A 24,392-nucleotide genomic window follows, 5' to 3' on the forward strand; every position below is an offset into this window, starting at 1 on the left:
CATTCATATTAACATCAGTCGTGAATAAACATGAGAGTAAAATGATATCGACTTAACGCTAGGTGGCACTATCAAGCAGCTCTGCCAATTATGCTCACGCATTGTTGAGTTCTTATTCTGGGGAAAAAACCAGTTGTACATAACATAACGTACTATAATATTTCATAAACATACCCAGCATATAACATTATTAGATGGTGGCACAAATGGCAAGTAGCCTAATTATAGTCACGAAAAAAGACAGAAACTGCAATCATTCCAATGTTAGATACAACAAAAATTACCCCAGCTCATACAGTTTGTCAGTTGACTTTTGACCAAATTCGCACCACTTTTGAATAATGACACACTTTACATGGCTTTTTGTGTAATACTCAAACATATGCCACGGTGGAAGGGCCTCGTGCAACCATTGCTTGTGGAAGCTCAGCGGTAGCTGTGGGGACTTTTTTTGAAAGAGAAACAAATGTAACTCATTAGTGGCTGCAGCGAGCTGACCAAACATCATCATAATAGATAATCCATCAAGCGGAATGGTGGGGTTGGGTAATGGCGCTACAGCATTTTTGGCTGCAAACACAAACAATGTTATTTATTATGTCATTAATTAGGATGACTTTATGTTGTTGTTCAGGATTAAACATAGGCCTGGTGTGTACGCGTGAGTATACTTACGTGTGTGAACTTTCAGCGTAATTACCAGTTACATGTATAATTTAGCGTTTACTGTACATAATGGAATTATGTGCTGATTCTTCAGTGACTGTACGTGAGGTAATTTTAAATATTCTCATCCGAAATCAATTTTCTCCTGCGTGTGAAATTATAAAATTAAAATGTTTTTCACAGGCTTTTAGATAATTATTTTCATTTTTTCTGGTAACACAGACAGTATCTGCGTGAAATACATTTTCAAAGAATGAATAATTACATAATAATAATAATTTTGTGGCCATACTTATACGATAAGTAGCATAATTGTCACCTAAGTTTTTAATACTAACCAAACCTGTTTAAAATCGCAATGCCAGTATCAACATTTGCAAGCCCCCTTTTTAGCAATGAAAAAAACCGGACAAAGTTCGGAATAGGTGGCAATAGTTCAATCATCACTCGAATTACAAAACGGTGAAAACTGCCCTCTATTAGCAATACCTTTAAATTATTTCTCAGCTTAGTTCCTTTTGAAAGCTCAGAAATTTGACTGCACGTGGGCAGAGTCTGCACTGGCTTTGAAAGAAACTACGCCGTAAATTGTGAGGCCCCATTTGCAAAGCGCGGCTGTAGTCACCACGGCAAACGGCGGCGGCCGGGGGGGGGTAAAGCAGAGAATTAAAGCTTCTTTTGTTCCGTCTATTTTAAGCATCGTTGATGACTGTCTGCGCTGAAAGCGGACTTAGCAGCTTTCCTCTCGACCGTTTTGCATTTCGCTGGATTTTGCTCCATCTGTGCTGCCTCCAGTGAATGTGTGGGTCTATTTGTTGTTTTTGTTGTTGTTGTTGTCCACCTCCGAAAGCATTCATCCCTCCAGCCCTCCTGTCTATCTTCGCCCTGTCTCTTCCACCCAAGTTGTCTCCTTTCTTTCCGCGTGACTGGCTGGCTGATGATTCCATGCACCGACTGGGTCAGCATCCTTGGCCCTCGCTGTCAATAATGGCTCATCACACACACACCACTCGCTCGCTCTCTCTCCCCTCTCTCTGTGTGCTCGAGCACAGTCGCTCGCTCTGCACATTTAAGAGCTCTGCGTTTACCGTAGTATTTGTGTTCTTTGGTAATTCTTCATGAATCCACTTCTACCCACAGGAGCTAACAGATAGATTTCCTCCGTCAAATCTAGCGGGCGCACGTGCAGTAATTGACGACGCAGTTCAGATTTGTGAATATGCATTGCGTGCTATGTCGCCGTTTGTGTATTTTAACACATTTATTGCAGATAGTTCGCAGGGCAGGCAATTAGGTGGGCGCAAAACGACGTGCTTTATATACTGTACAGTGTTGCCGATTTGACTGTGGCAGGATTATCATTTTGAGTGTACACGTGTACAATTCTTCATGCACTGTTCTCCCATCCGTCTCACTTAAAGACGGCAACGGGGGAAGAAGAGGGAAGGCGATGCTCTTTTAGGACTGAGTGAAGCTGATGGACAGTGTTAGAGCACTGGTGGTGGTGGTGGTACCTCGAATGCTGCTGGGCACACCAATCGGGAGGCAGCTGGGGGAGGGGGGTAGAGGGTGAGAGTCTGTGTGGCCACGTTTTTTGTCCATTATAAAATGGAAGTACAGACTGCCGTTCCCTGTGAAGATGACGCCAGAGTAGATTGTTGAAGCTCTGGCAGCAGGGGGGGGGGGAAGATAGGAGGAGGAGGAAACAGTGTTAAAAAAAAAAGAGCCAGCAGCAGCAAGCGCTGACTAAATCTGTGCTCGGGCACCCCGCTTCTCGCGCTTGCTGTCAGGTTCAATCCAACATAATGTACGTCTGCGACGATGCAAGGCTTCACCCAGGATGTCCAACGAGTCATTAATTTGCTCACCAGCGGTGTGCATCCCCAGGCATGGAAATTTACGGGATTAATAAGCTTCCGGGGCAAAAAAAAAATATCGTAATCTCTTGCTCACACGAGCATAAAATTGTGGCACAGCCGAGCCCCATTGGTTTTCTAAATCCCAGCAGGTGGTCTTTGATGTGTACAGTGCAACATGATTACTGCCTCCAGAGCAGTGCATACGTAATGTACGTCGCTGCTTAATTGAATGCATTCGGGGGTCGCCAAATGAAGGGGTGTGTGGGGGGTGGGAATTAAGGCAGTGCGTGTGTAAGTCGTATCGTGGCAGTTTCTCCCAGCGGAATGTACGTCTGTTGCTGAGAATTGTGCACGTGATTATGAGCAGAAAACAGGGCAAAAGTTTCAGTGGATGTGCCTGTGGTCTGATTGCCCGTAAAAAAAAAAATGTTCGCCAATGGGTACTCGCTTGCTTGCTTGCTGGGTTCAAAGCGCGTGCGCTGTTTCTTTCATGTGGTGATGCCACCTCTTTGCCGCCCTTGTGACGAAGCCACTGATGGTGACGTCGCCGTTGGAGAGTGCCCCACAAGGTGACATCACCGTGCAATATTAATAGCATTTTCTTGGTTCTTTCGGTAAAGTCACGTGACTTTACCGAAGGAACCAAGCAGATGAATCCGTGCAATCACGAAAGCTTTATATCGAAAAATTAATAGCATTGTTTATTTATGAATTGCATGATTATGTGAACTTGAGTGGATTTAACGATTGAAATTTCGCCCTTGGTACATATAAGTGTTAGAATTTGTATTTTTGCCAATTACAAATCCATCACGAACTTTATTTCTTAAAGCATTGATTCTTAACCTGGGGTGCGAGATGCCCTTTCTGGGAGTGCGAGACATTCCACATTTGTTGAGAGGGTAAATAATCGGAAGACAAATTAAGCACGGCCATTTAAGTACAACACTTTGTTTCATCAAACCAATGCATTTATCAACATAACGTGTTTCATGATCGAGAACCAAAGGAGTGCAATGCTGCAGTCAAGGTTAAGAACCACTGGCTTAACCACAAGAACAGAACACACTTGCGCATGCGATGGCAGTTCATCTTGAAGTGAACATAGGCTAGTTTTGTTTTGAATATATAATTAGGTGCAAAGGTGTGGAGCCTGCAATTGCTTGCTCACACCACTGCTGATGGAAGGGCCTAGAAGAGAGCATTTATTTAACTCTTTCACACTGACCAGACGTCTTGGAGGAGGTGGGAAAACCCACACTTTATACCACCACATACAACATGCCGATCACATAATTGTGGTCTATCCATTTTGACTTCTCGGTGGACAGAGGCTGGAGGAGGGGGTGGGGGGGGTAAGAAACGTGCCAATTGTTTTATGGAGAAAGAATCGAAACGGTGACCTCTGGATTGTAAGTCCAGCGCCCTAACTGTCGCAGCGCCCTCAGTATTTACACAACTGCAATTATGCCCGTGAGGCACGGACACCCTTTTTGACAACCATTTTGTTTGTAGAATGTTACGTGGGAAATGTGATCACGAGAACGGTTCATCTGGTGCCTTGTTGTTGTTGTTTGACTTGCATCCCACTGGGATTTTTGCACACAGCGTTGGTGTACGGTGTTTTTTCAGCAATATTTTGCTGTCTTTTCTTGGATTTTCTGTTTGCACTTAGTCACATATTCACTTTAAGATGTTTTTTGTTCATGTTTTTTGTTTGTTGCGGTTGCACGCGATTCAAGAGCCGAATGGCTCACAGGGCTATACCTAATAAATGAACTTGAACTTGCTACGTGGGAGGGCGCTGGGGTGGCGAGATGTTAACGACCTCGTCTGCGGGAGGACGTGGGTTCGATCCCGACCCCTGACCCCTGCTGTATATTTGGAGTTCGTATGTTCTTCCCCGTGGTCGCGTGGATTTTTTTCCTCCGGTGTTCCCCTCCACATTTAGAATCAACGTGCTTTTACAGTATTTGGATGCTGTAAATGTCCATGTGATACGTCACTTCGTTGAGCTATCATTTGTGGCCAGGTCGCGTCTGACAGAGAGCTACATAGCTCAGTGGGGCCTTACCTGGTAAAATAAAATATGTTTTAAATAGCATGTGTTTATTTTCTCATGAAAATGTATAACTCGGGGGGAGGTGGTAAGGTTCAAGCTTTATTTTTGTTGTTTTCTGCCAACCAAATATACCGGTAAATCCATAAAACACAACGCAAGCTTTAATCATCCACTGTCTGACACTGTACTTGTTTTACATGCAAATGTCTCTAATAAAACATTTCCTGGCTCATTTGATCCGGTTTACAGGTTTTATTATTGTCCAATTAGCTTACAATTTAACAAGACATGCTGGAGGTGGAAATAATGGAGTCGCGCCGCATACACCGCATATCTTACAAAAGAGACTTGTGATCGATTGGGGTCTCACTTGGTTATAAAGGTCAAGTAAGTGTATATAATCATTATAGTAGAATCATTATAATGATTACTATTCTTATATACATCCCCTCTTGTGAATACTTGCTTTGATTGAAACATTGCACTTGCTTAAGCCACATGAATTCCTGTACATATTGTATAAAAACAAAAGATAAAACGCGGAAATTATTTATTCATGACACTGTACGGCGACATGGCTGAGCAGTATTTCCTGCTTGTCATAGAGGTTCGTAGTTCCAATCTGGCGGTCGCCCTGATTAATACTTTGTGGCATATGAAAATGGGCACTGCCTCATGGTAGAGTTGGCCACGTGTGCCGGCGTCACGGTTCAAAGTAACGAAATGTTTTTAACTTACAAATTATTAAACTTGTTAAAACTACATGAAAACATTACTCCCCACCTCCTTACCAGCAATCTGTCCTCGTCTGTGTAAGGTAGCCTCTTCATGATAGCCGTTGTGCTTTAAGAATGGCACAGACAGGAAAATGACAAAACTATTGTTAGAGTATTAATTTGAGCAAAAATAGGATTCGTTGTATGAAATTAATGTAATTTGCATCGCGCTTCTGCGGCCGTCTGGAACACTCTTCCTTCCGATATTAGGAAGCCACTGGAGCGATGCACTTATAAATCATCTAGATTGAAAAGCGCATTTCTTTTTAACTGCTTTTTGTGCTTAGTTTGTTGTCCTTCCCCCCGCACCTCGACTTCTGATTAGAGACGGTTGGCTATGTATAGTGCGAAAGAAGTTATCCATACATATGTAGTTATGAAGATCAAATTGACAACCATGAACACTTCCCCGTAAGTTGTGCTTCTGAGGGCACAACGATGAAGTTGCACGGTGGCTTTGATGCTGATCTCATCAGTGTCACGACATGTGCCTTGTCACTCACGTGACTCAAAGCACATGCTCGTCATGTTTAGCTCGACATAAGATGGCTCACGAGGAGACAACCCATTCGACTAATTTCCTAGCTCTCCCGAGTGTTTTCAAATTGTACAGCGTGTTCTTTGGCACAATGTCGAACAACCGGATATATAATTTCCTGGTAGAAGTTTCCCGGCATGTGGAGTGAGAACGTCAGACATCATGATGAACGTGTGGTGCAACCCAAAAATCACATCACGAAGAGCTGTGCAGCAGAACCGTGAATACATACCCAGCAGTAGTAATTTGTTTGCCTTTCTTTGTAAGTAACAACAATACGTTTGGGGCCTTTGTTAACCCGCTGCTGCATGAATACCTCTTTGTGTCATGTTTGTTCGAGGGGCTTGTTTGACCATACACCACCATACTGTTCAGTGCAGGTTGGTGTTGAATGAGGGGCCCGGGACTGGTTCAGATATCAATCACCACTATCGTTGCTGGCCGTAGCCGGTAATCAAACTCAAGACTGCTGGTTCCATAGCACCCAGATAGCTGAGAGAAAGGAAGAGCGACAGATGAGCTCGAGAACACAACACAAATGAAGCAACATCTAATTGACTGTTAAGAAGGGTAAGTGGGATTGGTGCAGGACTCATCGCTGGGGGGAATGATGGCTGGTGGTCGAGACTAACAATGAAGCGGCAGCCAAAGGTGGGTATTTGCCTGAAAGGGACATCAACTGAGGAGATGGGAGCCTCGAGATAAGATTATGTGCAGGATGGATTTTTGCATCGCGGCGCCGTGAGAGATGGCGATGGTTTTGGGGATGCCTTCATCCAGCTGTGGATTAGATCATGGTTGATGATGGTGAATGTACATTTTTAGGACTGTAGATAAGTGTATCCCCCCATAAATAATCTTTTACAACGGAAGCGTTGCATACTTGTGCAACATATACTTTTTGTGGGGGGTAATGTCTATAAAATAAAATGCTTCGTCTCAAAAAGGAATGTTTTATATAAAATCAAGGATCTCTCAGTCAAATGAAGCTGTTAATGCCCCTGCCCTCAATCCATTTTGAGGTTGCGTGAGTTGACGTCTCTGTGGCCGTGACATCATCACGGCAGTTGTAGTTACATAGAGAATATCTACAGTCGCGTTAGACACCGTTTGGCCTGCATTCATACTGTTAGAAAATGGGAAGCAGAAAAAAATGCAACGGTCAGTGAACGTAATAAGAAAGAGCGTTCATTGTTATGAAATGTTATAAATTGGCGGCACATTTTTTTGTACACCGTGACAAAGAAAAGCACACACGTTGGACAGAATTTACGTCTTCCTGCTCAATCTTGTACTATGCATGACCGTATGCTGCTCTGGGGAAAAACAGGGCATGGAATTTTATCTGAATGGTACAAGCTCGACCTCTCGTCAGATCGGCGCAAAATAAAACTTTTCATGTTTTTTAAAGCTCAGCCTTAATTCTCCGAACCTCATTTTAATAGTGTGTTGTCAGCATTATAAGGTAATTTGCGTTAGTCGTTTCTACACGTGTTTTCACGGAAAAATTTGAGCATACAACAATTTTGATGAATACAGGAGTACATTAAACACTGAACTCATTAAAATCAAAAGATTATGTTCATAGCTCTTTTTGCTTTAATAATTATTTCTTTCTTTTTTTTTCTTTACAAAAATAGAATGTTGACTCATTTTACAATGTACTTTTTTTTTTAATCCAATTTTAATTGTCGCAAGTGCTATGCTGCCAAGCACCATACTGAGCAGATAGTCTCAATTGGAAAAATCATCTCTCGCAAGGTGCAATGTCACCACATTAGTCAGGTGACGAAATCCAGCATCCGCCTGAGCAATATTCGAAAATCAAACTCAGGTGCAGCTCTTAGTTTTGAGTAAAAAAAACTATGTTTTTGTGTACTCTTTTGTTCTTTCGGTAAATTCACGTAGGTACAAAATAAAATAGAATTCAGACGTTTCGGGCGCAACACAAGCGTCCGTCATCAGATGGGAAAGCATGGTCTGCTGCTGAGGCAGGCTGTTTTAAAAGGTTTGAAATGGGTGTAGCTCAAGGGTCATAAAGAAGTGGCCGGGGCTAGTGATGTTAATGTGAGAAATTAGCATGTAACTGTAAGGAAGAAGAGCGGCCCCCTAAACGAGGGCACGGAAGTGGCTATGTTAATGTGAGGGATTAGCATGATGATTTTGTATGTTTGCGTTGGCAGTGGTGACACAATCACACACCTTATTTTCTTCTTCTTTCGAATTGCATTTGAAAGGCAACAGTATGCTTCGATAACGCAGGTTTTTGGGTTATTTGGGTTATTTCGGTAAATTCATTGTGTCGTTAAACCCGCCACCACCCGACACAGCCAATTAGTAAGGTTTGTCACGAAGTATGTTTCGTTTGGCAATCTATTCGACAGCATCAGGAGTTGCCTGATGTACAGCGTCCGCACATCCTGTATAAAGCGGTCCGGTTCACGTGATTAACAGATTTCCAAATCTCACCTCAATCACAATCGGGCGACTCTTGAATGTTTCCACTTTGTGAAAGTAAATAGCCCCGGGACCCTGCCGTGTGTTGTTTGAAGGCGACTATTAAACCGAGCCCATCGTCCTCGACGCGGGCTTGGAGCCGGGGCCACTCCTCAAGTTCAAGTTAACTTATTAGGTATAGCCCTGTGAGCCATTCGGCTCTTGAATCGGGTGCAACCGCAACAAACAAAAACATGAACAAAAAACATCTTAAAGTGAATATGTGACTGAGTGCAAACAGAAGATCCAAGAAAAGACAGCAAAATATTGCAGAAAAAACACCGTACCCCAACGCTGTGTGCACAAATCCCAGTGGGATGCAAGTCAAACAAACAACAACAACCACAAGACAACTTAGATTAAGGCCATTAGTCTAACTCTGTACTACAACAAACCAACATGGCTAAACATGACTAAACCAATACACTTTTCGAAATCAGCAAAATAAAGCCATGAAAGCAATGAAACAGTGATCATAGGAGCTGTGACGGAATTTTCACAATAAATGGCATAAACAACATGTACTATCAAAACCCTGCAGCCATAGCTGGCTGCATGAGTCACTCCACAACAAACAGGAGCATCCTGCGTCGGATGGTCCCTTGTTTCAGACGTTGCAGACCGTCCGTCCGTCCGTCCAGCTTTTTTCGCACGGCTGATCGTTGACGACCTTCCTGGCCATCGGGAGTGTGCGCTCGAGCACAAGCAACAAAACACGCAACTCGACACATGCGCCAACAACGCTGTGGCGCTTAAGGGTGGGGGTGGGGGGGACAATAGGCAACGTTTCGAGAGGTCATTTCTGTGCCCTTATTTTTGGAGTTAACTCAGTTCCAGCATGAGGTTCATCATCATTTATTGTTCATATTGCTGCGCCTTCCATGCAGTACATATCAAGATGCCAGAACACCGGGTGTATTTGAGTGCAAGGAAGTGATTTCGGCCTGAATGCAATGTTTTTAGAGAGTATTGACGATTAACTGTGTTCTAGATTTGAAGCTTTCGTGACTGCAAGGATTCATATTCTTAGGTTTTTTCGGTAAAGTCACGTGACTTTACCGAAAAAAACCTAAGAATATGATTGACTGTGTGTACTGCCCCAGATCGCAGTGTATTTTTTTTTTTACAAATGTCTGCATATGTATTCTGCAACAGCTTATAGTTATCATTAGCAATGATTGGTCAGTCGCACGGCTGGATGAAGGCCCCCCCCCCAAGCCGTGTCACCATCTCTCACGATCCCGCGATGGTAATAATCCACCCCACGTATAAAAAGGACGAACATCAGGGAGAAAAGAAATGCACAAACTTGCAAGGGGCTCCTTTTTGCAGGTTCATTGACAAGCCTGTAGCTTTAAACAGTCACACAGCTGTTGTTGTGGCGTTGGGCCACCCTGGGCTTGGTAGGTAGGGTTGGCCGTAGTTGTCACGCGTTTATCTGTGCTGGGCAGGTGCATGCATTGGGAATAGGATGGCGGTAAGACTGTTGGGTTTTTTTCCCTTTTCTCATTGCTTGGGGCAAATTTTGTCCCTGAAAATATGCATTACCCCCAGGTAATGTAACAAAAAAAAAACCCAAAGTAAAATAACAGCACTGTGCAGAAAATGTGTTTGGCAGTCTGTCTCTTTCCCTCTCGTTAATACATAGGGGACGTGGTTTTTATTTCTTTATTATCACGGAGAGAGCGGGTTTATTTTATTCAGTGTATTTACTTGTGAGATTACTTCAGTTTCTCGTGAAAATAATGCTCATGTATTGATATCAAAGTATGTATGTATACTGCAGGAGAAATACGATTAGCTATGAAGCTCTATTGCACAGATGTCCAATAAGGGGCACGGAGATCAGAACGTTACAACAACAAACGATACAAAAACAGGTCAAAGTATGGGAAAGGGAAGCAAATCACCAAAAATATATAAATAAATTTGTTTTTACCAGGCATAACCAGGCAGTTTCATTTAAGTAGACTATGTACATTATTTTTTACAATATGCTTCAAATAGATATAATAATAGTAATACAAATGTACAGATCTGTGTCAACCCATTGTAAAATGAAGGACTTTTCATGCAGTGTCGGCATGGGAATTGTTTGGCCATACTTCACCATCCTGGTCAGTGTGGGTTAGTGAAAGTTGAGAGATCACTCGCCACTGATATTAGTCATGGCTGGCAATCTAACTCAGGTCTGTTGCTTTAATTGCACGGTGCGATAATCACCGTTGCATCTCTAGATCCCTGGAAAAGAATAAGCGTATCCATTTGAAGAACTCCTGCTCCTACCTGCCCTCGCTTGACACCTCCTCATGGAAGACCCACGGCCTAGAGGACTAGTGTCTAAGCTTCGATTTATTTTTTATAGTGGCAAATAGCAAAAGGTACTAATAGTGGATGCATTTATATTGAGGTGCACCCATTGCGCTCGATAACAATTCTATTCATGCAAGGTCTCTGAGGTGCGTCGGTTCATGGGGAGGTTGTTGAACCAAACTACAGCCAAGGAACAGGATGCATCTGGAACGCGCGGAGAGGACGAGGAGAGGGAGCGATTAAATCAGCTCGTTGTGGAGGTGCTAGGTGGGTTTTTGCATCGCATGATCGTGAAAGTTAGAGACAGTTTGGAGAGGCCTTCATCCAGCAGTGGATTGACCATAGATGATGATGATGGTAATGGTCTTTTTAGATGTTAGACTAATAGGTATGGTCTCGACCTAACATAAACTGGCACATATAAATGGCATGACATTTAATTAGTTATTGGTTATTTCGGTAAAGTCACGTAGAAGAGAATAATAAAATAATAAAAATAAAACATGATAAAAAAAATGTGTTATTTTTATTATTTAATTATTTCTATTTCCCTTCTACGTGACTATACCGAAAGAACCAAGAATATGAATCCCTGCAGTCACGAAAGCTTTAAATCGAAATTTAATGAGTTGCTTATATTCTTGGTTTTGCTTGGACCCAAACACCTCCTTGCTGTAAAAACTGAAATTATCCTTGTCCAATCCGAGGAAAGTAAGACACGGGGGCAGAACACTCGCAGTCGGTCATTGTAAAAAACCATGGGAGTGTCAATGCCACCTTTAATGGATGCACACATTTCATATGAATTGTGGGCAGATAAGATGCTGTGGAACAGCAGCGAGCGAAATAGGACTTGTGCATTTGTGTTGGCTTATCTAAAACATTTCAGTTACGTATCTCAACGAAAATGTTTGTATCCATGTGAACACGAATTTGAGCATGTTGGGGGTGAATGCACGTGACGTGGCCGTGAAATTTCGTCGAAAAAATGTAATCGATTTTCCCAAAGCATCAATAAGAAACATATTTCACCAAAACCTACATCAAATATGAAAGGGTGGAAAAGCATCGTGCTTTATTCGTTGGTTAGTTATAAAAGAAAAAATGCACATTTGGGGCCGTCCATAAATGACGTCACGCAATTTTGGACGATTTTTGACCCTTTGACCCCCCCCCCCCACCTCGTCACACGGGGTCACAAAAAGTCAGACCCCCCCTAAAATATGACATCACAAAGCTATGCCCCCCCCCCTAAAACCATATTTCCATTTTGAAAATAAACATGCTTCAACTCGCTTTAAACTATTGTTATTGTAGTGCGTATTTAATGTGGCGCTGCACTCTGATCATGTAGGAGAAAACATTTATAAAAAAGTAATTTAATAAAGTAGAACGTGTTGTCTATATTTATTTAAACTTGCGCATTTTGATGTGACGTAACATTTCTCAACCCCCCCCCTCGTCACACATCGTCACAAATGTCTGACCCCCCCCCCCCCCGAGGTGCGTGACGTCATTTATCGACGGCCCTTTTGCATTTGCTGACAATGCTGACTATCATAATTTCTCTCCTGCCAGTGCTTTGTAAATTGTTTGGCAGATAGCACATGCGCCGAGTTAATGTCACTTTCTTACATCGGTTATAATGACAACGTTAGAATCCGCACGTGGGACTGCGAAAACCATTGTGATGTTCCATCCTTGTGCCTGCAACCTAAAATTCATAATCAACGTATTTGGGTTTAGATCGCGTTATTTATAAATGTGTCGTAACCCTCCACCACCCGACACGGCCAATCAGTAAAAAAAAAAGTGTCACGTTGACAAAAGACAAATAGTTCACAGCTTTAGCCCACCGGTGTGTTGAAGCGTGTAAAGGTTGTGGTTTCACGCTTCAACACACCGGTGGGCTAAAGCAGTGAACTATTTGTCTTTTGTCAACGTGACACTTTTTTACTGATTGGCCGTGTCGGGTGGTGGAGGGTTATGACACATTTATAAATAACGCGATCTAAACCCAAAAACGTTGATTATGAATAATATTGGTCGCGAAAGCCTACGTGTTAAACTTAAAATTCATAACCGCACTGCATCATGAAGTTGACAGACTTGAGGAGTGGCTCTCTTTGAATAAATGTCGTATACATATATATTTTTTAAACACTCTCCGTAAACTTCTGTGAGGACATCTGTTTTAATCATCAGCCAGGGTCCATCCACTGCTGGACGAAGGCCTCGCCGAGCCACCAACGCCCCTCGCAAGATCACGCAGAATCAAAATCTTCATTTAACCTGAACAAATCCGATGAGCTATGAAGCTGATAATTGTTTTTTTACCCTTCTATCTGGCAACAAAACGGACACCTTTTTTTTACAAGGAGTCATGTTTGACACCAAAAGGCACGCCTTTTGGCGTCATCTGGTCCAACACCATGTGAGACTAGGCTCTAAGGAAAGCTGTCTCGGGTATGGACCAATCAATTTCAAGGACAGTGCATACATTATCAGAGTTATGTTTTTTGTTTGCATTATGGCTGCAGGTATTGTGGTCTATGAAAACATGACTCCTTGTAAAAAATGTGTCAGTTTTGTTGCCAGATAGAAGAGCAAAAAAACAATTATCATATTTTTACTGGCAAATGAGGTTCCAATGGAGCTATGAAGCTGTTTTTCACAGATGTCCAGCAGGGGTGGGTCAGAAAGTTACAACAACAAAGAATACGAAAACGATCGGGAGTGCAGAGTATAGGAAAGGTAAACAAATCACAACAATGAACGTAACATAGAGAAAGTATATTAGTAAAAATTGCGCAATCCACCTCGCAGTTCCACACACAAATTGATTGCATCGCTTCCATCTCCTCGGCAGACGTCCTCTCAAATGCATGAGGGCGTCCATTGAGGTGGAGTGATGCTGCGTCTTTATTTTCCAACATATATGCACGCAATATTTAATACACAATGTACAGCCATTTGTTCCACCACTACTACTGGTTGAAGGCCTCTCTATGCCACGTCGGCCGTGGGGGGTTGTTTGATCATACTTCACCACGTTGGTCAGTGTGGGTTGGTGGAAGGTGACGAGGCAGAGGGCTAGGAAGAGTTCAAACTCCACGGAGTACATCCACGGCCCGGAACGGAACCGAGCTGAGCAGGTTCATGGCGCTGTGACCTCACCACCGCACCGCCGCTCCACCACTCTACCCCTCCCCCGTCACCTCCCCCACAAATTAATTAAATAAATGCATAGATATATAAATAAATTCATCAACTACTCTATATTCAAAACCCAATTAGCAAAAATGGTCGCATCATTAATAAATCACACCCATGTTAGAATTCAAATAAATTTGCACCCAACTATTGCCTTGCCCGAAATAATGATGCAACTTGAAGGGATATTCAAATGGGAACTATTTTTCGTGATATCTTCCTGCCACCCTTTTTTTTTCTTCAATTCATTTTTTCTCTTTCTGCATTTTCTCCTTCTCCGCCTTCTTATTTTTTTAGACTCTTCTGCCTTTTTTTTGTCTGCTTCCTCGAAGTGCCGCTAGGGATCACCGCGGTCGTGCACTCGCCCGTCAGTCGTTTGGGGGGGATGCCCTTGAATTGTTGCTGAAAGTATGTTTCTCAAATCTCAACAAAAAATAAGACGTACAAAAATAAAACTATTGCGAAAATAACGCTGTGGGGTTGTGACACGGTACCGTGTGTCGACTGTGAGCAGGGGACGTCCATGTTTTTCGAGGCTCGGATACACACTGTTACCCACCGAGAGTGTTTTGTCACCTGCCACGGACAATTACATCCACCGCATCGTTTAAAATTGATTCCAACTCGATTCTCCCGTTCATGTTTGGAATGACGGGCAAATTACAGATCGGAATTTTTAAAAAACATTTGAAATATATCGCTTCGGTAGAAATGACAGTAAATTGTCAAAGACCAACTGACAATGCCTTTAGCATATGGATAAAGGAGTAAAAGCTCTGAATGAAAATACAAAGTAATGTTCTAGACTCTGTTATAAAAAAACACGGAAGTCACCCATTCAAGAGCAAATACTCGCTATCACTTATTTTGCAGTCGAATCATTCACAGCCCGTAGTGTGTAATACTTTATCTTCTGGCTTTTGTTTAAGATTCAACTCCTGAGGGTGCCAAAGCCGACAGCGGGGACCGGGATGTGTCACTTGCACATTGTCCACCCGGTGGCTTTGTTATGCGCATTGTGGTCCGTGCACTGTGGGTTTCACAATCATAGCCAACAGCAGTCGCTGATTATCAACCATGGTGCAAAAATCCGCGTGATAGTGATAACATTAAGTTTCGTGCAGACACGAGGTGGGGCATTGATTTTTTTTTGGTGTGTGAAAATAAAAAGAAAAGCCAAGACTCGCAGGGACAGTTGTGTGAATGGATAATCATAATGTTATCTGTCACCGCTCACTAAAAATACGGTATAACAAATCTCGGCAAGCAGGATTCTCTTATGATGTTCATGCTTTGTTTCAGCAATGTTTTATTCTAGTTAGGAGACTATTTTCATTGTAATATTTCTATGAACGAATGTTTTATTTTAAGATGTGCAATCTTTTCTTATTATATATTTCTGTTGGCATGCCATCCTAGGTTACCGCACGTGAAAATATGCGTTTTACCAAATTCATATTTACAAATGAGATATCGCATCTGAGATCTGCATCCTCGGGAATCAATATTCAAAGCGGAACAAACTGATGCAGAAAAATAGATGATGAAATAAAAAATAATCGGCTTAACGCTTTCTGGCAATAACCACACATGGTTAATGCAGACTTGATGCCTTGAAATATGTGTCTTTTTGGTGTTTAAACATCTTAACGCCTGTTTTATTGCCAAGAAGGGTAACACCATTTTGTATAACTTCATAATTTTGGTACTGGTTAAAAGATCTCATAGATAAATATATTGATGCATACTGATTCTGAATATATAGGAGTGCATGCAAGCGAAAATCTGAAAGAGAAATAATTAGATATTTCATAAGGTAGTTTTTTCAGCAATCATAATATTTGTGCCAAAATATAATTGATATGAATACCACACTAGCCAACACAGCAATACCGTATGCTATTGTGGTCAATCACTTTTATTCCCCAATAAAGCGTACGCTATGTCATTCAGGTTTTCGAGAAATTTCACGGTTTGGAAACATTTGGGATTGTATTTCTTGTAGTGTTGTGAATCTGTATAAAATGGAGGTCCCTAGTAGGACTTTCCTTAAAATTAGTCGAAAAAGTTTGAGGCATTTCTTGAAAATGCCAAATATGTATATATATCTCAACATTCACAGCATCCCTGTTTTGGATACCTATTGTTTGTTTGTTTAAAATTAAAAATACTCATTTGATTCAGAATGACAAAAGTAAGCTTATAAATCAGGACAATCTTTTTTTTTCACCCGTTCATAAAAGGCCTTTCCTGCAACTGTAACGCTACTCGCTAACTTGAAGTCAAACTCCTAGAGTTCTTAAAATTTATATTTACAACAAAAAAATTCGTATAAATTCATGCAACGTATAAATGAGTCAACGACAGCACATTTACTGGCAAAACAAAAGGCTGCAGGTAATTTTACCGCTTCCCCATGTTTTGCTTCACCACGTGTTTATGAAAATACTTTACATCATCTCAAACGAATTTCTCTTGAAAAAGAGTTCAGGGTTGGCATTGCAAAAGCATATCCTATGGAAAACATTTTAAAATGAAATCATGAATTTTAATTTCTTGTTAGAGTAATCGAGCATGAAATTTGAGCACTTTTGTGTGTAATTACTTGATGTGACTTTGAACTTTTTAGCCATTACAACCCTTAAAGAAAAGACCAATCTGGATGTGCTGGCAATGAAGAATGGAAGTAGAAACTGTCATGAAATGTGTTCGAGTTGTGTAATTACATGCGTGGACCTAGTACAATTGAATATCACGATTTACTTATCTTTTTTGGGATGTCTATTAACTTGAATAAAGATTGACAATTTCTACCACTTCACTGCAAAAAAAGGTTGAAAGGTGCCCATCATACATGCTTCAAGTGAATATTAATTAATCTAAAGCGTTGTGGGATGCTATTAGCACGAATGACGCTAAATAAAACGAAAGTAGTATTATTATTGTAGTATATGGTATAAGGACACGATAACCAACAAAGAGGTTCATTAACAGACAATATCAGCAATTAACTAAATCGGTCGTCAAAAAACGTTGTTTAAACTCGGCTGGGCCACCTGTACCGCACGGTATCAGAGAGAAGACCTTGTATCTGGGGAAGGGGAGGTCGCAGGAAATGGTAAAAGGAGGATGAGGTCGACCACTTCTTTGAGCCGGAACCAAACAAAGCAGACGGGTGTCGCATCTACAGGTACCACGTGGGAAGAGCTCCGAGTGATGGCGCGAGACTGTGACAAGTGAGGGCACTTGGGTTGCCCGATATGTCGGTGACACGAGCCGGAATAAATCCGAATTCTGAGGTGGGTGTTCTGACATAACCACAACCAGGCCTGATAATAATACGGTCCAATAATATTATGAAAATAACCATTTATCCCAAAATGCCTCGTTGTATGTAAATTATATTTTCAGGAGGATATTGTTTTGGATGTTTAGTCAATTTATTTGTTGAGAATGTTGATGCAAGACCAGCGGATTAGGTAAAAGTCCATGCGTAAAATGGGATGATACTGAGAAATCCATGCAAATAGGTTAATAATCTTTTTTCACTTAAAACTTTCGTCACTGCAGGAATTCATATTCTTTGGTTATTTCGATAAAGTCACGTAGATGTAAAAATAATAATAAAAAATAATAAAGTTAATAAAAAATAAAAATATAAAAAATAACAATAATATTGTAGCCTGGTTCTTGATTGGAGTGAGTGTACTGGTAGTCTATAATGTAGACTGTAGCTTGGTTATTAAGCTGGGTGAGTGTACTGGCAGTCTGTAATGTAGACAACCTCGGTGAGCGTACTAGCAGTCTATAATGTAGACTGTAGCCTGGTTCTTAACCTCGGTGTGTGTACTGGCAGTCTATAATGTAGACTGTAGCTTGAATTTTTTTTTCATAAAAAATAAAAAACAAAAAAAACCACGACGTTTCGATCGCAAGCGGTCGTCATCAGGAAAAGGGGGGTTATCCGCTAAAGGCAAACTGTTTATAAAGGTTTGGAGATGGGCGTAGCCCAACTGTGTCAGCAGCATGGGCGGGGCAGCTAATGTTAATGTAGGAGAAACAACGACACTGGCAGTCGGTCTAGACCAATCAAAATGCCCCCAGGCAATCACTGCACCCTGCTCCATACACCACACCGCTGACGTTTGACATCAGGCCACATGGCCGACCGGCTCTGAACAAATTCCTCAACCACATCAATTCCATACACCCAGCCATCAAATTCACCATGGAGGTAGAAAAGGATGGCATGCTACCCTTCACGGATGTGCTCATAAAAAGAGACCAGATGGCTCAATGAGCCATTCTGTCTACAGGAAAGTAACCCATACTGACGCCTACCTAAAACCCGATTCCCACCACCATCCATCCCAGAAGAATTCCCTCATCAAAATGCTACACCATAGCACTCAATGTATCTCCGACCATGAACACATAACCAGTGAACTCAAACACGTACACCAAGCTCTCAAGGTGAATGGATATTCTGACTACACAATCTGCAAAGCCATCACCCCAACCGCGAGGAAGGAGCCATCTGATGATCCAATCAAAACCATCACCTTGCCATACATAGCAGGGGTAACCAAAAAGATTTCCAAAATAATGAACAAACACAATATCCAGGTCCGATTTAACACAGTGCATAAAATTCGTGATCTGATCCCATCTGTGAAGGACAAGATTCCTGACATGCAATACCTCGTCGTCTACAAACTAAGCTGTATCTGCGGCAGCAGTTACATCGGGGAAACTAAGCGACATGTCTCGGACCGTGTTCGTGAGCATAAGGCAGATTAGAAACACGGTAGGACCAATACTTCTGCCGTGGCTGATCATTATTTGAATGCGGCTGGCTCACACGACATTGATTTCTCTAAGACGATGGTACTTTGCAAGCCTACTGGTTATCAACAAAGATTCGTTCATGAAGCCATCCATATATACAGACACAGACACCGAGAGGATGGTTATAAACTCAAAAATTATTAGAAAGATGTCATCAACCACTTTGGGTCATGACTTGTGTTTTCTTGTCAATCAACCTCTACCGTCAGCAGTGTGGTGTGTGGAGTGGGGTGCAGTGATTGTCTGGCAGCCCTTTGGTTGGTGTAGACCAGGGGTCGGCAACCTACGGCTCCGGAGCCGCATGCGGCTCTTTACGGGCTGCTTCTTGACGATATGTACGTATGTACAGTATGTACTCAGATGCATTGCGGCTCTTGAAATACTGAATTTTGTACCGAATTGGAAAGAAATGGCTCCTCTTGTTATTTTGGTTGCCGACCCCTGGTGTAGACCCACTCCCGGTGTTGTTGTTGTTTTCTCCTGCATTGGCATTAGCTGCCCCGCCCATGCTGCTGACACACTTGGGCTACGCCCATCTCCAAACCTTTATAAACAGCTTGCCATTAGAGACTAACCCCCCTTTTCCTGATGATGACCACTTGTGTTGCGAGGTGCGCAAAAAAAGCCATGTCATGGCTTTTAAAAATATTTTTAAATCCTTTATATTAAGTTCACTTGCTTGCTTGCTTGCGCGCTTACGACCGTGCAAATCTTTCGGTCGTTTTTTAACCCACTTCCCGTGATCCAATCGAGCTGACATTTTGCACACAGACTCGTTGTGCGTGACAATTTATTTTCGTGACATTTTTTTTCAAAATTTTTACACTTTTTAGGAATTTTTTAAAAATATTTAATTACCAATTGCTTAATGGTGGCAGGCAATCATCTGACCCATAGGTGGCAGCCATCTCAAGCCAGAGGACGAGAGGACTCTAGCCGCCACGCATATAAAGGATTTATAGTGAAAAACTTTGTTTTTACGGGTAAATTTTTTTAGGCTATAGTCTATATTATAGACTGCCAGTACACACACCGAGGTTAAGGACCAGGCTGCAGTCTCCATTATAGACTGCCAGTACACTCACCAAACTTAATAACCAGGCTACAGTCTACATTATAGGCTGCCAGTACACTCACTCCGATTAAGAACCAGGCTACAGTATTATTTTCATTTTTTATAATTTATATTAACTTTATTTAATATTTTTTTCTGTCTACGTGACTTTACTGAAAGAACCAAATAATCGGTTAATAATTTGCTTTGTTTACTGCCATCTGCTGGCCACTCTTTAACCCTGTGATTACAAAGTATATAAAATGTGGACATTCTATGTGTAGTGGTGATACGCGCTGGGTGTATATGTCGTGTGCCAGCGCGTATGTACGGGTGTGTGTGTGGTGACGCGCGCTGACGGGGAGGAGCAGGCGTCAGTGCGCGGGTGGGGGTAGTGCTGCTGATTGGCTGTGTGCCGGTGACGCGCCCAGAGGGAGTGATCGGGTAGCAGCGCGGTGTGATTGGTCGGGGAGTGGAAACACGCGCTGAGCGGAACCGGATCGTAGGGATAGCGCGTGGGGATTGGGTAACTGAGGAGCGGTGCCGACGTTGAGGTCCGCATCCGCTCCGTCTCCCGGGAAGAAGGGGTATATAAGGTGATGCACAGAGGAGCAGGGGCGGAAGTGGAACCATCTAAGAATGAAGACGAAGGTGCAGAGATAGAGCCCGGAGAGGAGAGTAATGGAGAGTAGAGGAGAGTAAGGTATAGTGTGTAGCCAGCGAGATAGAACGGTCTACACGAGCTGAGTAATGTATAGTGTGTAGCCAGCGAGATAGAACGGTCTACACGAGCTGAGTAATGTATAGTGTGTAGCCAGCGAGATAGAACGGTCTACACGAGCTGAGTAATGTATAGTGTGTAGCCAGCGAGATAGAACGGTCTACACGAGCCGAGTATGCATACGGTGTAGCCAGCGAGAGAGAAAGGTCTACACTAGCCGAGTATGCATACGGTGTAGCCAGAGAGAGAGATGCAAAGTCTACACGAGGCGAGTGGAGAGTGTAGCAGAGGCGCAGAGTCTACACGAGGCGAGAGAGGAGTGTAGCCGAGGCGCGGAGTCTACACGAGGCACAGAGAGCCGGCAGCACAGACTCCAGAGTCAAGAGAAGCGCATTGTGAAGAAGAGAGGCCACGCGTTGTATTGTTACAAGTCAAGATTTAATAAAAGAAGTGTGTTCCCGTCAAGGAGTTTCCTGCCGTCATTTTCCAATACTTCATCTGGCGTCAGAAGTGAAACGGGCTTCCAAGTATGGAGACGAGGAAGACCCGTAGGACCCACGGGATTGACCGCGAGGAAGACCTGGACGACTCGGGGCCGCTGGTGGCGGGGGGTGAGGAAGAGGACTTGCCCACGCTGCAGGGTCCGTCGACGGCGCCGGCCGAGCGACCGGGGACAGACGCCGGGCTTCGTGAGGCGCACTCCCGACTGGCGGAGCTGCTGCTCGCCGCCGCGTCCATCTTGGCGGAGATCAGCTCGTCGGGAGGAGCGGGGACGGTGGGGGACATTTTACAAGGTCGCCCCGCAGATTCCCGCCAAAACGAATGGGGGATTCCCGCCATTGCGCCTGGGCCTACTTTTGGCGGGAACGGCGAGCGCCACGTGGTGGTGGGTTCCCAAGCGCGCGCATCGACGTCATCAGCGCGCGAGGGGGTCCGCCATCTTACGTCTGCTGCTGGAGCCGCCATCTTAGACACCGACGGACAGGCGGAGAGGAACCACGAGGCGGATGACTTCATTTTTCAGCAGCGCCTGCCCACGTTGTCAGCCTTCAAGGCGGAAGGCGGAGACTGGGGCCAATTTCAGCGAAGGTTTTTGGCGCATCAAGAGATGTCAGCGTGGTCCGATGCTACGGCGCTGCGGGCATTGCCCGCCATGCTGGACGACGATGCGCTCGCGGCCTTCAGGGCTGCACGGAAGTCGGACCGCTCCACGCTGAAGGATGCGCTGGGTTTGTTGGCCAGGGTCTACGGGCCTCCCTCTACATGCCGCCATCAGTTCTACGCAAGACGGAAAGCGGCCACGGAGACCGCGCTGGCCTATCGCACGGCGTTGCTGGCTCTTGCTGATGCTGCGTTCCCTCGGATGGACGAGGAGGGCCAAGACGCGATGGTTTTGGAGCAGCTGCTCAAGTTGGCGCAGGACCTGGGGGTCCCTATCAACACAGCTGACGAGATTGATATTTCTTCTTTGAGAGTCGCCACGAGTATTCAAGCGCACGAGGCCCTACAACGGAAGCAAGGCGTTGGTTGCAACGCTGCTGTCGTCGCAGCCCCGGGTTTGGTGGTCGCCGAACCCCAAGTCGTCAGCCCACGAGAGGAGGCGTTCGCCACGGGACGACCAGGGGACTGGAGGCCGGGGGCCCGGTCGCCTCTGCGATCGGGCCGAAAGTCGGAGCAACCAAGATCTACTCCGACCCTCGTCACGTGCTATAACTGCGGCCTCCGGGGCCACGTGGCGTCCGGGTGCCGCGCTCCGCGGCAGCGCGCCATGGGAGCTCGGCTGGACGACGACCGAGAGCCCAAGTCATCTCTACAATCCCCGGCAAGTCGCGGCACCTCACACGCTCGGCCTGTTTATTCGGCACACATGGGACGCCGCGTTGCGGCGGAGGAGGGCCGGTTAAGGTTCGGGGATTCGGTTCGGCGAGGGGGGTTCGGCCGGGACCAGGGAGACATTGAATGGGCGGAATTGGGGCATAGAATTGTGGCTGCTTCGGCGGGTTCGTCCGTTGTTACGGGATCTATTGATGGGGTTGAGATTAGGGTGTTAGTGGACACGGGGGCATCGGCAACTATTATATCGGACCTCATTTATAATATTCTTCCAGTCCAATGTCGTCCGCTGCTTCCAGTGGATGTGCCATTTTACGCCGCTAATGGGGGATCGTTGGGCATTATCGGTCAGGTTAGGGCGTCCATTTGCATTGGAGATATCAAATTGTCGGGGCCCGTTTTCGTTTCGTCTTCTTTGGCAGTTCCGTGTCTTTTGGGCACTGACTTTTTGGCTAAAATGCCCATTAAAATTCTTATCGATCAACGATGCATTGAACTGCCATCGGGTCGCCGGATTTCATTTTTGACGGGCCCTACTGACATTCGGACGGCGTGCGCTACGATACAAGCGGTGGCGACGCAGACAGTGCAAGTGCCCCCGGGTTCACAGATGTTGATTCCCCTCCGGTTGCGGAAACCATGGGTGAGGGAGGCTTCGGGACAGAGTATGCTTTTGGGTCCTTCTAACAAGGCTGTCGGGGGTCTTGATTTATCGGTGGCTCACACTTTGGTGCGGGCTGACAGGGATCCGTTTGTGATGGTTTTGAACGCGGGGTCGCGACCAGCTGTCATTCCGCAGGGCACCGTGCTGGCTCACGCGGCGCAGGTCCCTGGGGATGATGGGTTGGTTGCGCAGGTGGGCTCGAGCCCCGCGCGGAACGTTGAGCCAAGGGAAGACCTTGAGTGGGTCCATTCGTTATGTGCCGCCTCGGACGATTTGTCGGCGGCGCAGTTGGGTGCGCTGCGCGAGTTGCTCATTGAATTCTCTGATGTATTCAGTAAACATAAGTATGACATTGGGTGCACGGATTTGTTGCACCATCACATTGAAACGGGCGATGCGGCGCCGGTCAGGCTAAATCCCTTCCGACTGAGTCCCGTGGAGAAGGAACATGTTCAGTCGGCTGTTAACGAGATGCTAGAAGCCGATATTATTTCGCCCTCCTCTAGCCCGTGGGGAGCGCCTATTGTGCTGGTTAAGAAGCAGGACGGGTCCCTGCGATTCTGCGTTGATTTCCGTCGCCTGAATAAGATCTCTGTGGCTGACGCGTATCCGCTCCCCAGGATGGATGAGTCCCTCGATGCATTGTCTGGTGCGCGATATTTTTCGACTCTTGATTTGTTATCGGGGTTTTGGCAGTTGCCGCTCGACGAAGAGTCGAAACCTAAGACAGCATTTCGGACTCCAGGGGGGCTGTTCCAGTTTAACCGGTTACCCATGGGACTTCACTCCTCTCCAGCGACGTTTCAGCGACTTATGGAGCTGGTTTTGTCGGGCTTGCAGTGGGATACATGCTTGATTTATATGGACGATGTCATTGTTTTCAGTAAAACGTTTGAGGAACACCTCCGGCGATTGAGAGGGGTGTTCTTGCGAATGCGATCGGCTAAGTTGAAATTTAAACCGGCCAAATGTCACCTCCTTCGTAGGTCCGTTAGATACTTGGGTCACATTGTCGATTCTTCGGGGATCTCCACCGATCCCGCGAAGACGGATTGTGTCGGTTCGTGGCCGACACCTACGTCCGTTTCCGACGTGCGTAGTTTCATCGGGTTTGCTTCTTATTATCGGCGGTTCGTTGAGCACTTCGCCACTATTGCAAAACCCTTGCACGCTCTAACGGCGAAGGGAGTGAAGTTCAAATGGGGACCGGAGGAGGAGGCCGCGTTTCGCTCCCTCCGGGACGCCTTGGTGGGTGCCCCACCCTTGTGTTATCCCGATTTTGCCAGTCCCTTTTTGCTGGACACGGATGCTAGCAACACGGGCATTGGGGGGGTGCTATCCCAAGTCGT

This window comes from Lampetra planeri, chromosome 3, assembly GCF_965212315.1.
Source record: "Lampetra planeri chromosome 3, kcLamPlan1.2.h2, whole genome shotgun sequence".
In the NCBI taxonomy this organism is placed as follows: domain Eukaryota; kingdom Metazoa; phylum Chordata; class Hyperoartia; order Petromyzontiformes; family Petromyzontidae; genus Lampetra; species Lampetra planeri.